Below are 8,808 nucleotides of genomic sequence, written 5' to 3'. Positions count from 1 at the left end.
AGCCCTCCACTAGGGCGCGCCTCATCGCCTGCGTTGCGTCGGCGCGTTAATTACCCTAGAATCTATCAATTATAATTAAACACAGAGCATTCTGGGGCTAAAATTTTCTTGGAGATCCTATGGTTGGTGTTTTGTTTGTAAGCAGACCAACTTCCTCCTTTGGGAACTTGGAACTGGGCCCCGTGTTCACGCCTTGCTCCGGTTCTTTGCACCCTCAAGCTCACTGCCTGTGCTTTAATACCACGTGCCAGCTCACCCCAATGTCTGGGGAACGAGCTGGAAGACACTGTCGCGCGCAGTGTCTCTTGCTGCCTGCACAGTGCTTGTTGCTGCCTGCAACAGCAGACGTGCATGGCAGAGTGTTCAAACATATAGTGCGGCCCTTGCTGAGGAAGGCGGGTTGATTGGCGGGGTAGAAAGTCGAGTTCGATGGTGACACGGAACTTTATAGATGGACCTTGCTTTCATCTTCCGGCCCCCGAAAAAAATTACGCCCATCTTCCTGCGAGGGAACCCTGATGTGATGCGACGCATCAGGGGGAAGAGTTTGGACTGGCGCTGGTATTGGATTGCGTCAGTCCACTCGCTGAAGGGACTGCCGCTTCCATCACGTCTTCATCGGAAGATCTTGCACGGAGGTATCGTCAAGCAAAGTCAAGTCAAGTGCGAGAGCGAGAGCGAGCGCTGGACTGATCCGGCGCCTCCCCCGCTTATATTCCCGCTTTTGAAAGGAGAGGAGCCGGGGGGGAGAGTCGCGCGCATGCGCACACATGCGCGCACCCAGAGCAGCGAAGCGCACACGTGCAGCTGTTGTTATGATAATGAGACGGAGTGAGAGTGCGCACACATGCGCTCACCCAGAGCAGCGAAGCGCACACGCGCAACTGTTGTTATGATAATGAGACGGAGTGAGAGTGATGCGCACAGCTGTCGGAGAGAAGAACGGAGGAGAGTTGCGCATGTGCAGTGAACATGCGGACAATGCCGCGACAACGACGCTGGGGGGACATACCCGCGAGCAAAAGATGCGTCGCATCTAAAAAAATTATTTATTAACCAAAGAACGTCCGATTCTCTTATTATTTTTATCGTCGTGAACTCATCCAGAACTTTCGGTGCCTTTGCAGTGCGCCTGTAACTTCAGTATCCCATTACTTACTGAACTGTCCGAAGCTTGTCACTTACACTCAGCGGCCACATTGACTTTCAAAGTTGCCACCTGAATGTTGTGGCCGTCTGCCAGCGCCCCCTACCCTGTGTTAAGTGGACGTTCAGGGACAGCCCTAGGCGGTCGGTGCCCGCCCGCCATGGAGCCGGCTGTCACATGTATCCTGTACCCTACTCTCATGTCTTAATTATTAAAGGTTGTCACCTACCAAAACGTGAACATGGTGTCAGAAGTTGAGGACTAGTACCCGCACGCAAACTTCGCCAGGCCAGCCGCTGGAAACCCGGACTCATCAGAAGTTCGACGTCTTCGTCAAGCGTCGTCGCTAGGCCTACGCCGCCCGCGCATCGAAACAATGGACGGGGCTTCCCCAGCTACTCGCCCAGTGTCGCCAACGCCGTCGCCGTACCAGATTTCACCGCCGGAGCCTTTCACGTTCCTACCGGAGCATTGGACGACATGGAAGAGGCGTTGGGAACGGTTCCGCACCGCATCGGGACTGAACGGCAAGCCGGAAGATGCGCAAGTAAACTCTCTCGTCTACTTAATGGGTCCAAAGGCTGAGGAAATTTTCCCCACTCTCCCCATCCCGGCCGACAAGCAAGAGTCCTACGCCGACGTGTTGGCTGCGTTCGAGGCGTTTTTCATCGTAAAAAGAAACGTCGTTTACGAGCGCGCTGTATTCAACAGATGCTCACAGCGTGAGGGAGAATCGGCGGCGGAATTCATAACTGCGCTGTACGCGCTAGTTGAAACCTGTGACTATGGGAACCTCAAAGAAGAGCTGCTCAGGGATCGGATCGTAGTCGGGGTCCGGGACAAGAAGCTGTCTACGAAACTCCAGATGGAAGGTGATCTCACGCTCGAGAGGGCAGTATTGTTGACTAAGCAAACAGAAACCGTCGGTCGGCAGCAAGAGAACCTGAAGCAGCCGGTCGACCCTTCATCTGCCGAAGCGGCCTACGTGGATAGCCTGAAAGTGAAGCCACACAAGGGAAGAAAACCCAAGCAGGGAGGTCCGCCAAAACAGGGGACTGAGCCAGCGCTGAAACAACCCTGCTACTGGTGTGGCAACGCAGTACAGCATCCCAGGCAACAGTGCCCTGCTTCGAAAGCCCAGTGTCACAAGTGCGGCAAGCAGGGTCATTTTGCATCGGTCTGCAAAGCCAAGCGACTACGACAGATCATCCAGCAACGTGAGAGCACGCAAACAAATGATGAACAGTTCTTTGCCGGAACAGTCAACGCTACGATGAAAAAGAAACCGTGGAAAGTTTCAGTTGCCGTCAACGGTCACAGTGTTGACTTTCGTCTGGATACAGGGGCAGACGTCACGGTTGTGCCAACAGGTCTGCTATCAAGGCTGGAAAAGCAGATCACTCTTCTCAAACCCGACAAGCTCATTCTTGGACCAGCAAAGCAGCGTCTAGACATCGTTGGAGTCCTGAATGCGACAGTCTCATACAAGGGAACGAGTGTCACAGCAGACCTGCACGTCACAAGGGGCCTGGACGAACCACTCCTTGGGCTAGACCTGATAGAGAGCTTTGGCATCTTGCAACGAGTAAACGGAGCCTGTTCTACGCAGTGTCTAGACCCAGTCAGCGAGTACCCAGAACTATTTCAGGGCTTGGGGAAAGCGCCTTGCGCGTACAAAATCAAGCTGAAGCCAGAGGCAGAGCCCGTGGCAGTTGCATCCCCAAGACGCGTACCAGTTCCCCTGCTAAAGCCAGTTGAGTGCCAACTCCAGAAGATGGAAAAGGAAGGAGTCATCACCAGAGTGAGTGAGCCAACAGACTGGTGCTCGCCAATTGTGGTCGTGCCAAAGAAGAACGGTGAAGTGCGCATATGTGTAGACTACACAGCGCTGAACAAGAGCATACAACGAGAGTATCACCCAATCCCTAGCGTAGAGCCGATTTTGGCTACCTTGGGACAAGCCAAGTACTTCTCTCGTCTCGATGCATACTCGGGGTTCTACCAAGTGGAACTGCATCCCGAATCAACGCTGCTCACAACATTCATCACTCCATTTGGTCGGTTCAAGTTCAACCGCCTTCCCTTTGGCATTTCTTCGGCTCCTGAACATTTTCAGAGAATGGTTCATCAGCTTTTAGAAGGCCAGGAGGGAGTGGCGTGCCTCATCGACGACATTCTCGTGTGGGGCAGGACGAAAACCGAGCATGACAGTCGTCTCCTTGAAGTCCTGGACAGACTAAAACAGAAGGGACTTACACTGAACCGTGACAAGTGTGTGTTCGCTCAGGAAACCGTCCACTTCTTGGGCCATGTGATCAACAAAGATGGCGTGACTCCAGACCCAGACAAGATTGCGACCATCGTTAACATGCCTTCTCCAACAGACGTGACCGAACTTAAGAGATTCTTGGGCATGGTGAACTTTGTCGCACGGTTCATACCAAATCTAGCTGTCAAGGCAGCTCCTCTGAGAGACCTACTGCACAAGGACGTCCCATTCAGCTGGGACAGCGCTCAGCAACGTGCATTCGAAGATCTTAAAGCTTCTCTCACATCGCAACCACTGCTTGCTCTCTACCACCCTACAAAGGAGACGGTCTTGTCTGCAGACGCGTCCAGCTACGGGCTGGGTGCTGTTGTTCTGCAGCGTCAGGAAGACAAGAGCCTGCGAGCCGTTGCCTACGCTTCAAAATCGTTGACAGAGGCAGAGAAGGGCTACTCCCAGATCGAAAAGGAGGCCCTCGCCATCACATGGGCATCGGACAAGTTCAAGGACTATCTTCTTGGTTTGAAGTTTCATATTGAAACTGATCACAAGCCTCTCATCCCTCTGTTCACTCGGAAGCCAGTGGATGACCTCACACCAAGACTGCAACGCCTGCGTCTTAGGATGATGCGATACGACTATACGATGCAGCACGTACCAGGCAAGGACCTGGTTGTTGCTGATGCATTATCCCGGCAGCCACTTGCAGCACATGGAAGCACAGACCTTGCTGACGAGGTTAGAGAGTTCGAGCAAGCCCTCATCTGTCATGTGCACGTCCCCGACGTGAGCTTACAGACTCTTGCGAAGGCACAAGGTGGAGACCTCGTTTCCAAAGCCATCGTGGACTACCTTCAAACAGCCTGGCCGAAGGTGAAGTCCCAAGTGCGGCAGGAGTGTTTGCCATACTGGCAGTTCAAGGATGAACTTACACTACATGACGGAATCATCATGAGAGGCCAGCGCTACTTCATACCTGCAGCCATAAGAGCTTCTGTGCTCGGTTCTCTCCACGACGGGCATGAAGGCATCACGAAGTGCAAAAGGCGAGCCAAACTGTCCTGCTGGTGGCCAGGTATAGCGAGAGACATTGCTGACACCGTGGAGAAGTGTGTCAGCTGCATGGAGCAAAGACTAACTCCAGTCCAGCCGCTCATGACCACCCCCTTCCCAGACAGACCGTGGCAAAGGTTAGCCATGGACTTGTTCTATGCCAACGGGAAGTGGTACCTGTGTGTGACGGACTATTACTCGCGCTACATTGAGATAGCACTACTGGAAAACCAGAGACCCGAAACTGTCATCCAGAAGACAAAGTCTATCTTTGCAAGGCATGGCATTCCTGAGGAAGTGGTCACGGACAACGGGCCGCAGTTCCGTTCGGAGTTTCTGGCTTTTGCCAAAGACTGGGGCTTTCGACACATCACTTCAAGCCCTAAGTATGCACAAAGCAATGGCTGTGCTGAAGCTGCGGTCAAGATCGCCAAAAAGAAAATAACGAAGGCATCGGATCCGTACAGGGCTCTCTTGGCGTATCGAGCAACACCACTGGACAACGGGTACAGCCCGGCCGAGCTGTTGTTCAGCCGTCGGCTGCGAACGCACATCCCTTTGGCACCAGAACTGCTGAAGCCTTCAGTTGCAGACGCAGCAGCCCTCAAGGCTTCAGAGCACAAAGCCAGAAGTCGTCAAGAGTTAAACTACAACAGAAGGCATGCTGCCAGAGAGCGACCGGAGTTTCAACCTGCCCAGAAGGTTTGGATCAAGGACCTGAAACGCACTGGAACAGTGCTTGCGAAGGCGGATGCGCCCCGCTCCTACATCATTGGCACGGACCAGGGCACCGTTCGCCGAAACGCTAAGTTCTTGGTTGTCGATCGTCGTGAGAGTGCCGAGGAAGATCAAGTCTCCGTTGACAGCTTGCCTCCCCCGCGTGACACACTCACCGACACACCCAGCAACGCGGCTCCCTTGGCACCACCATCTCCGCAAGCAGCTGGACCTGGGACAAGGTCGCGATCTGGGAGACTGATCCGTCCACCGCGCCGTTATGGCTATACTTAAAGGGGGAGATGTTGTGGCCGTCTGCCAGCGCCCCCTACCCTGTGTTAAGTGGACGTTCAGCGACAGCCCTAGGCGGTCGGTGCCCGCCCGCCATGGAGCCGGCTGTCACATGTATCCTGTACCCTACTCTCATGTCTTAATTATTAAAGGTTGTCACCTACCAAAACGTGAACACTGAACCACCGTTCTTTCGTCATTTATAGAGTAACCCAACGATTGTGGAGATATTTATGGAGCTCGTGGGCTTTGTTGCTAGCTCCTTGGCCGAAGTGGGAGGTGTGCACCATGAGGCTTGCACCAGTGTCGTACTGGAGTTTCAAGTGCGTAAGCCGTGTTTCACTTCTCTGCTTTACTCTGCTTCTTCAGTGCAGCGAAAAGCGAAAACGCCCGTGTGTACGAGATTTAGGCGCACGTTAATGATCCCCAGGTGGTCAAAATTAATCCGGCGCCCTCAACTACGGTGCGCCTCATCGCCTGTGTGTAGCGTCGCCGCGTTAACCCTCATAATCAATTAATCAATCTTTTAGTTAGAAGAGCATTTTTGTATATATGTCGAACATGCTTGTACGGGGTTTTTAATTAAGCAGCACAGGACGTGTCAAGCACAAATTTTTCTAGTTTTTGTTTGTGCCCCTGGCAATCGCAACAGCTTTGCTGAATAAAGTTGTCATTTCATTTACACAATTTCTTACATCCTCTCTCTTGTGAATTCCAGATGGATATTTGTCTGAACAACTAATTTTAAGTGGTACCGAGCAAAAGAGTCGGCGTTCGCAGTTCCGCGGCAAAAGGAACTGAGCTTATCAGCAGCTTATCAATCGCTCAGTTAGGAACACTGCAGGGGTCAGAAAAAAAAGTGCAAATGCTTTGGCAGATTAGCAGCATAGATATCAGGCTTTGAAACCGAAACAAATGCAGCAGCTACAAATTTCACGTGACAAAAACTTGTCAGTTGAAGTGGCTCGCGGGCACTGGTTGATGGTTGACGGCTGCGCAGTTGCATGGCTCGTGCCTGTAAAAGTGGGCACAATCTGGCCGCGGCAGTGATTCCTGCCGTTGGACTCTCATTGTTTGCTACCTTGTGTAACGCTCGTTGCTGCTACCCGTGTCTACTATACCCTTCTGCGCGATGCGCGAGATCGTGTACATGCGGGCTGGCCAGTGCGGTAACCAAATCGGCGCAAAGGCAAGACTACCCCGTTTTGCAGCCGATTTTAAATGCAGAGCATTTCTTAGCCTCGCCTGTTCCTGCGTCGGACGGTGTCAACAGTTCCGCGTCCGCAGCAGGTGCGCCTCCAACACCACCTAGACTATAAAGCCGAAATTCTCTTTTGCGCGACGCGGCCTACGTCATCGGGCTGGGGCGGGCGGGGGCTGATTGAAAAAGTCGGCTTCTTGGCAAAGCACATGGTCGTCTTCCCTGCAAAGCCCAAATACTTTTCTGCTGGCGTCGCCTGCAAGCTTTTCCGTGGGCCCTGCCACCCCTTCCTCTGTCCCCCGTCCCGGCGCAGGTAGGTACGTGCAGGAGCAGAAAGACGGCCATTGTCGCGAGACAGGTTGGGGCCCACAAAAGCCCAACGAGAAGGGGACGAAAAGAAAAGGCGCGCCCACTCAGTCAGCATAACTTCCCGGCTTATCCTTTGTAGTGGCTGGGCGGCAGGGTTCACTAACCACAACTTCCCAGAATTTTCATAGCCACCCCTCACAACAAGTTTCCTTCAGGGCAAAGAGGTTCAAGTAGTGCCACACAACATGCCCGTGTTTGTGTCAGTTCGCGCAGTGACAACAAATATCGATGTATATTTTGCGGTAGAATGAGAACAGATTGTTCGGTAAATTGTGGACAAAGATAACGTAAAAGTTTATAAGTTACAGCCTTTATTTGCAAGCAAGTTTGACGGAGGTTGAATGATACCTACCCCGCACTATTTTCGACAGCGCATGTAAACTGAAACTGCTGTGTCCTCAGTCAGCTTTTTTTTTTTCTCACTGCACCCACGTGCATGGTACTGCGCGGATGATCCTGACCACGCTTCTTTTCGTGCCTGTCATTTGTCATTCTGCCGGGATGGTGCGCGCTAAATTTGTGATGCCGAGCAAGTGATCAGTTCCGTGGTGTCGCGGAAATTACACACCAGAGTGTGAAGTGCCGGTGTTTCGGTTTCCTCAAGAGGACGAGTAGTGACGACAATGGATACGTGCAATACGCCGGGAAGACTTTCCACCTACACTGAACTCCAGGGTGAGCTCCTGCTGAAGAATGTGCTGTGGTGCAATACAAACATTCTGCTTAAGAACTTCTGTTGCCGACTGAATGACAAGATCGCGGACGCTAGCGCAAAAACAAAAGAAAGAAAGCTTCAAACGCTGAGCAAGTGAGTCACTGTGTTCACAGCAGCACTGGTGTTCTTTTAGTGCAATAAATCCGTTTAAAGTCATCATAAATGCATTTGTAGTGTTCGATCTGCATGCTTTTAAAAGATAGCTGGCATCATTAGGATGCTTCGCTGCAAAAAAATGGTTTCTTGCCGAGAAGTCACAAAGACAGTCCTAATAACACATGTTTCACTAATCTAGACGTATTAATTCCCCAATAAATACTTTACGCGCGGTATCAAAAAGTAAATGGCTTAGGATTGACGTGAACTGGTCCATAAAAAAATTCGAGTAATTTTGTGGTGATACTTTTATCTGAATGTGGAGCAACATGCCCTCAAATTTAGGATAAGCGCAATAGTTCGAATGGTCGCATCGTTTCCTGCGAAATACGATAAATAGCCCTGACCCCTTCGAGTTTCAGCGTAGTGTGTGAAGGACTGCTTCTAATGGATTTCAAAAAAAAAATTAAAATCGTTATTGAGGTGAAAATTTTTCTTACCAACTCACTCTTTTTACAGGCATCGACTGCAGACACCTCCGTGCACAATAGAACATGGCAGGGGTATTATAATGGCGTCCACGAATGATCAGCCAGTTAGTCGTATAATAATCCTATTTGTCGGTCTTGCTTTGCATTACGCTCTCACAGCGCTTTTTGGCTCATGGCAGTGAAGTTGAATAGGGTGTGCATGTTACAACAAAATATTCGTAATGATGCTGTTAGTACGTGACAAAAAGAACATATTTAAAATAGGAACAGGTAAAATTCAAAGTTAGCTTTACGTTGAGCCTTTTAGCATGTATTGCATTCTACTGCCCAAAAAATATCCAAAACGAGCTCGTGTGCTTCGTGTGTTAATGTTTTGTGCTTATAACTTCACTTCTAAACTGTCCAACTTCTCCTCGTTTGCGCTTGTAGCTGAAAAACGTGAGAGTTAGTTGCATGTGCAGC

The sequence above is a fragment of the Haemaphysalis longicornis genome, unplaced genomic scaffold (assembly GCF_048455015.1).
Source record: "Haemaphysalis longicornis isolate Haplotype H1 unplaced genomic scaffold, Haemaphysalis longicornis Haplotype H1 scaffold_1, whole genome shotgun sequence".
Lineage (NCBI taxonomy): Eukaryota > Metazoa > Arthropoda > Arachnida > Ixodida > Ixodidae > Haemaphysalis > Haemaphysalis longicornis.
This window is presented reverse-complemented; position numbering follows the sequence as displayed.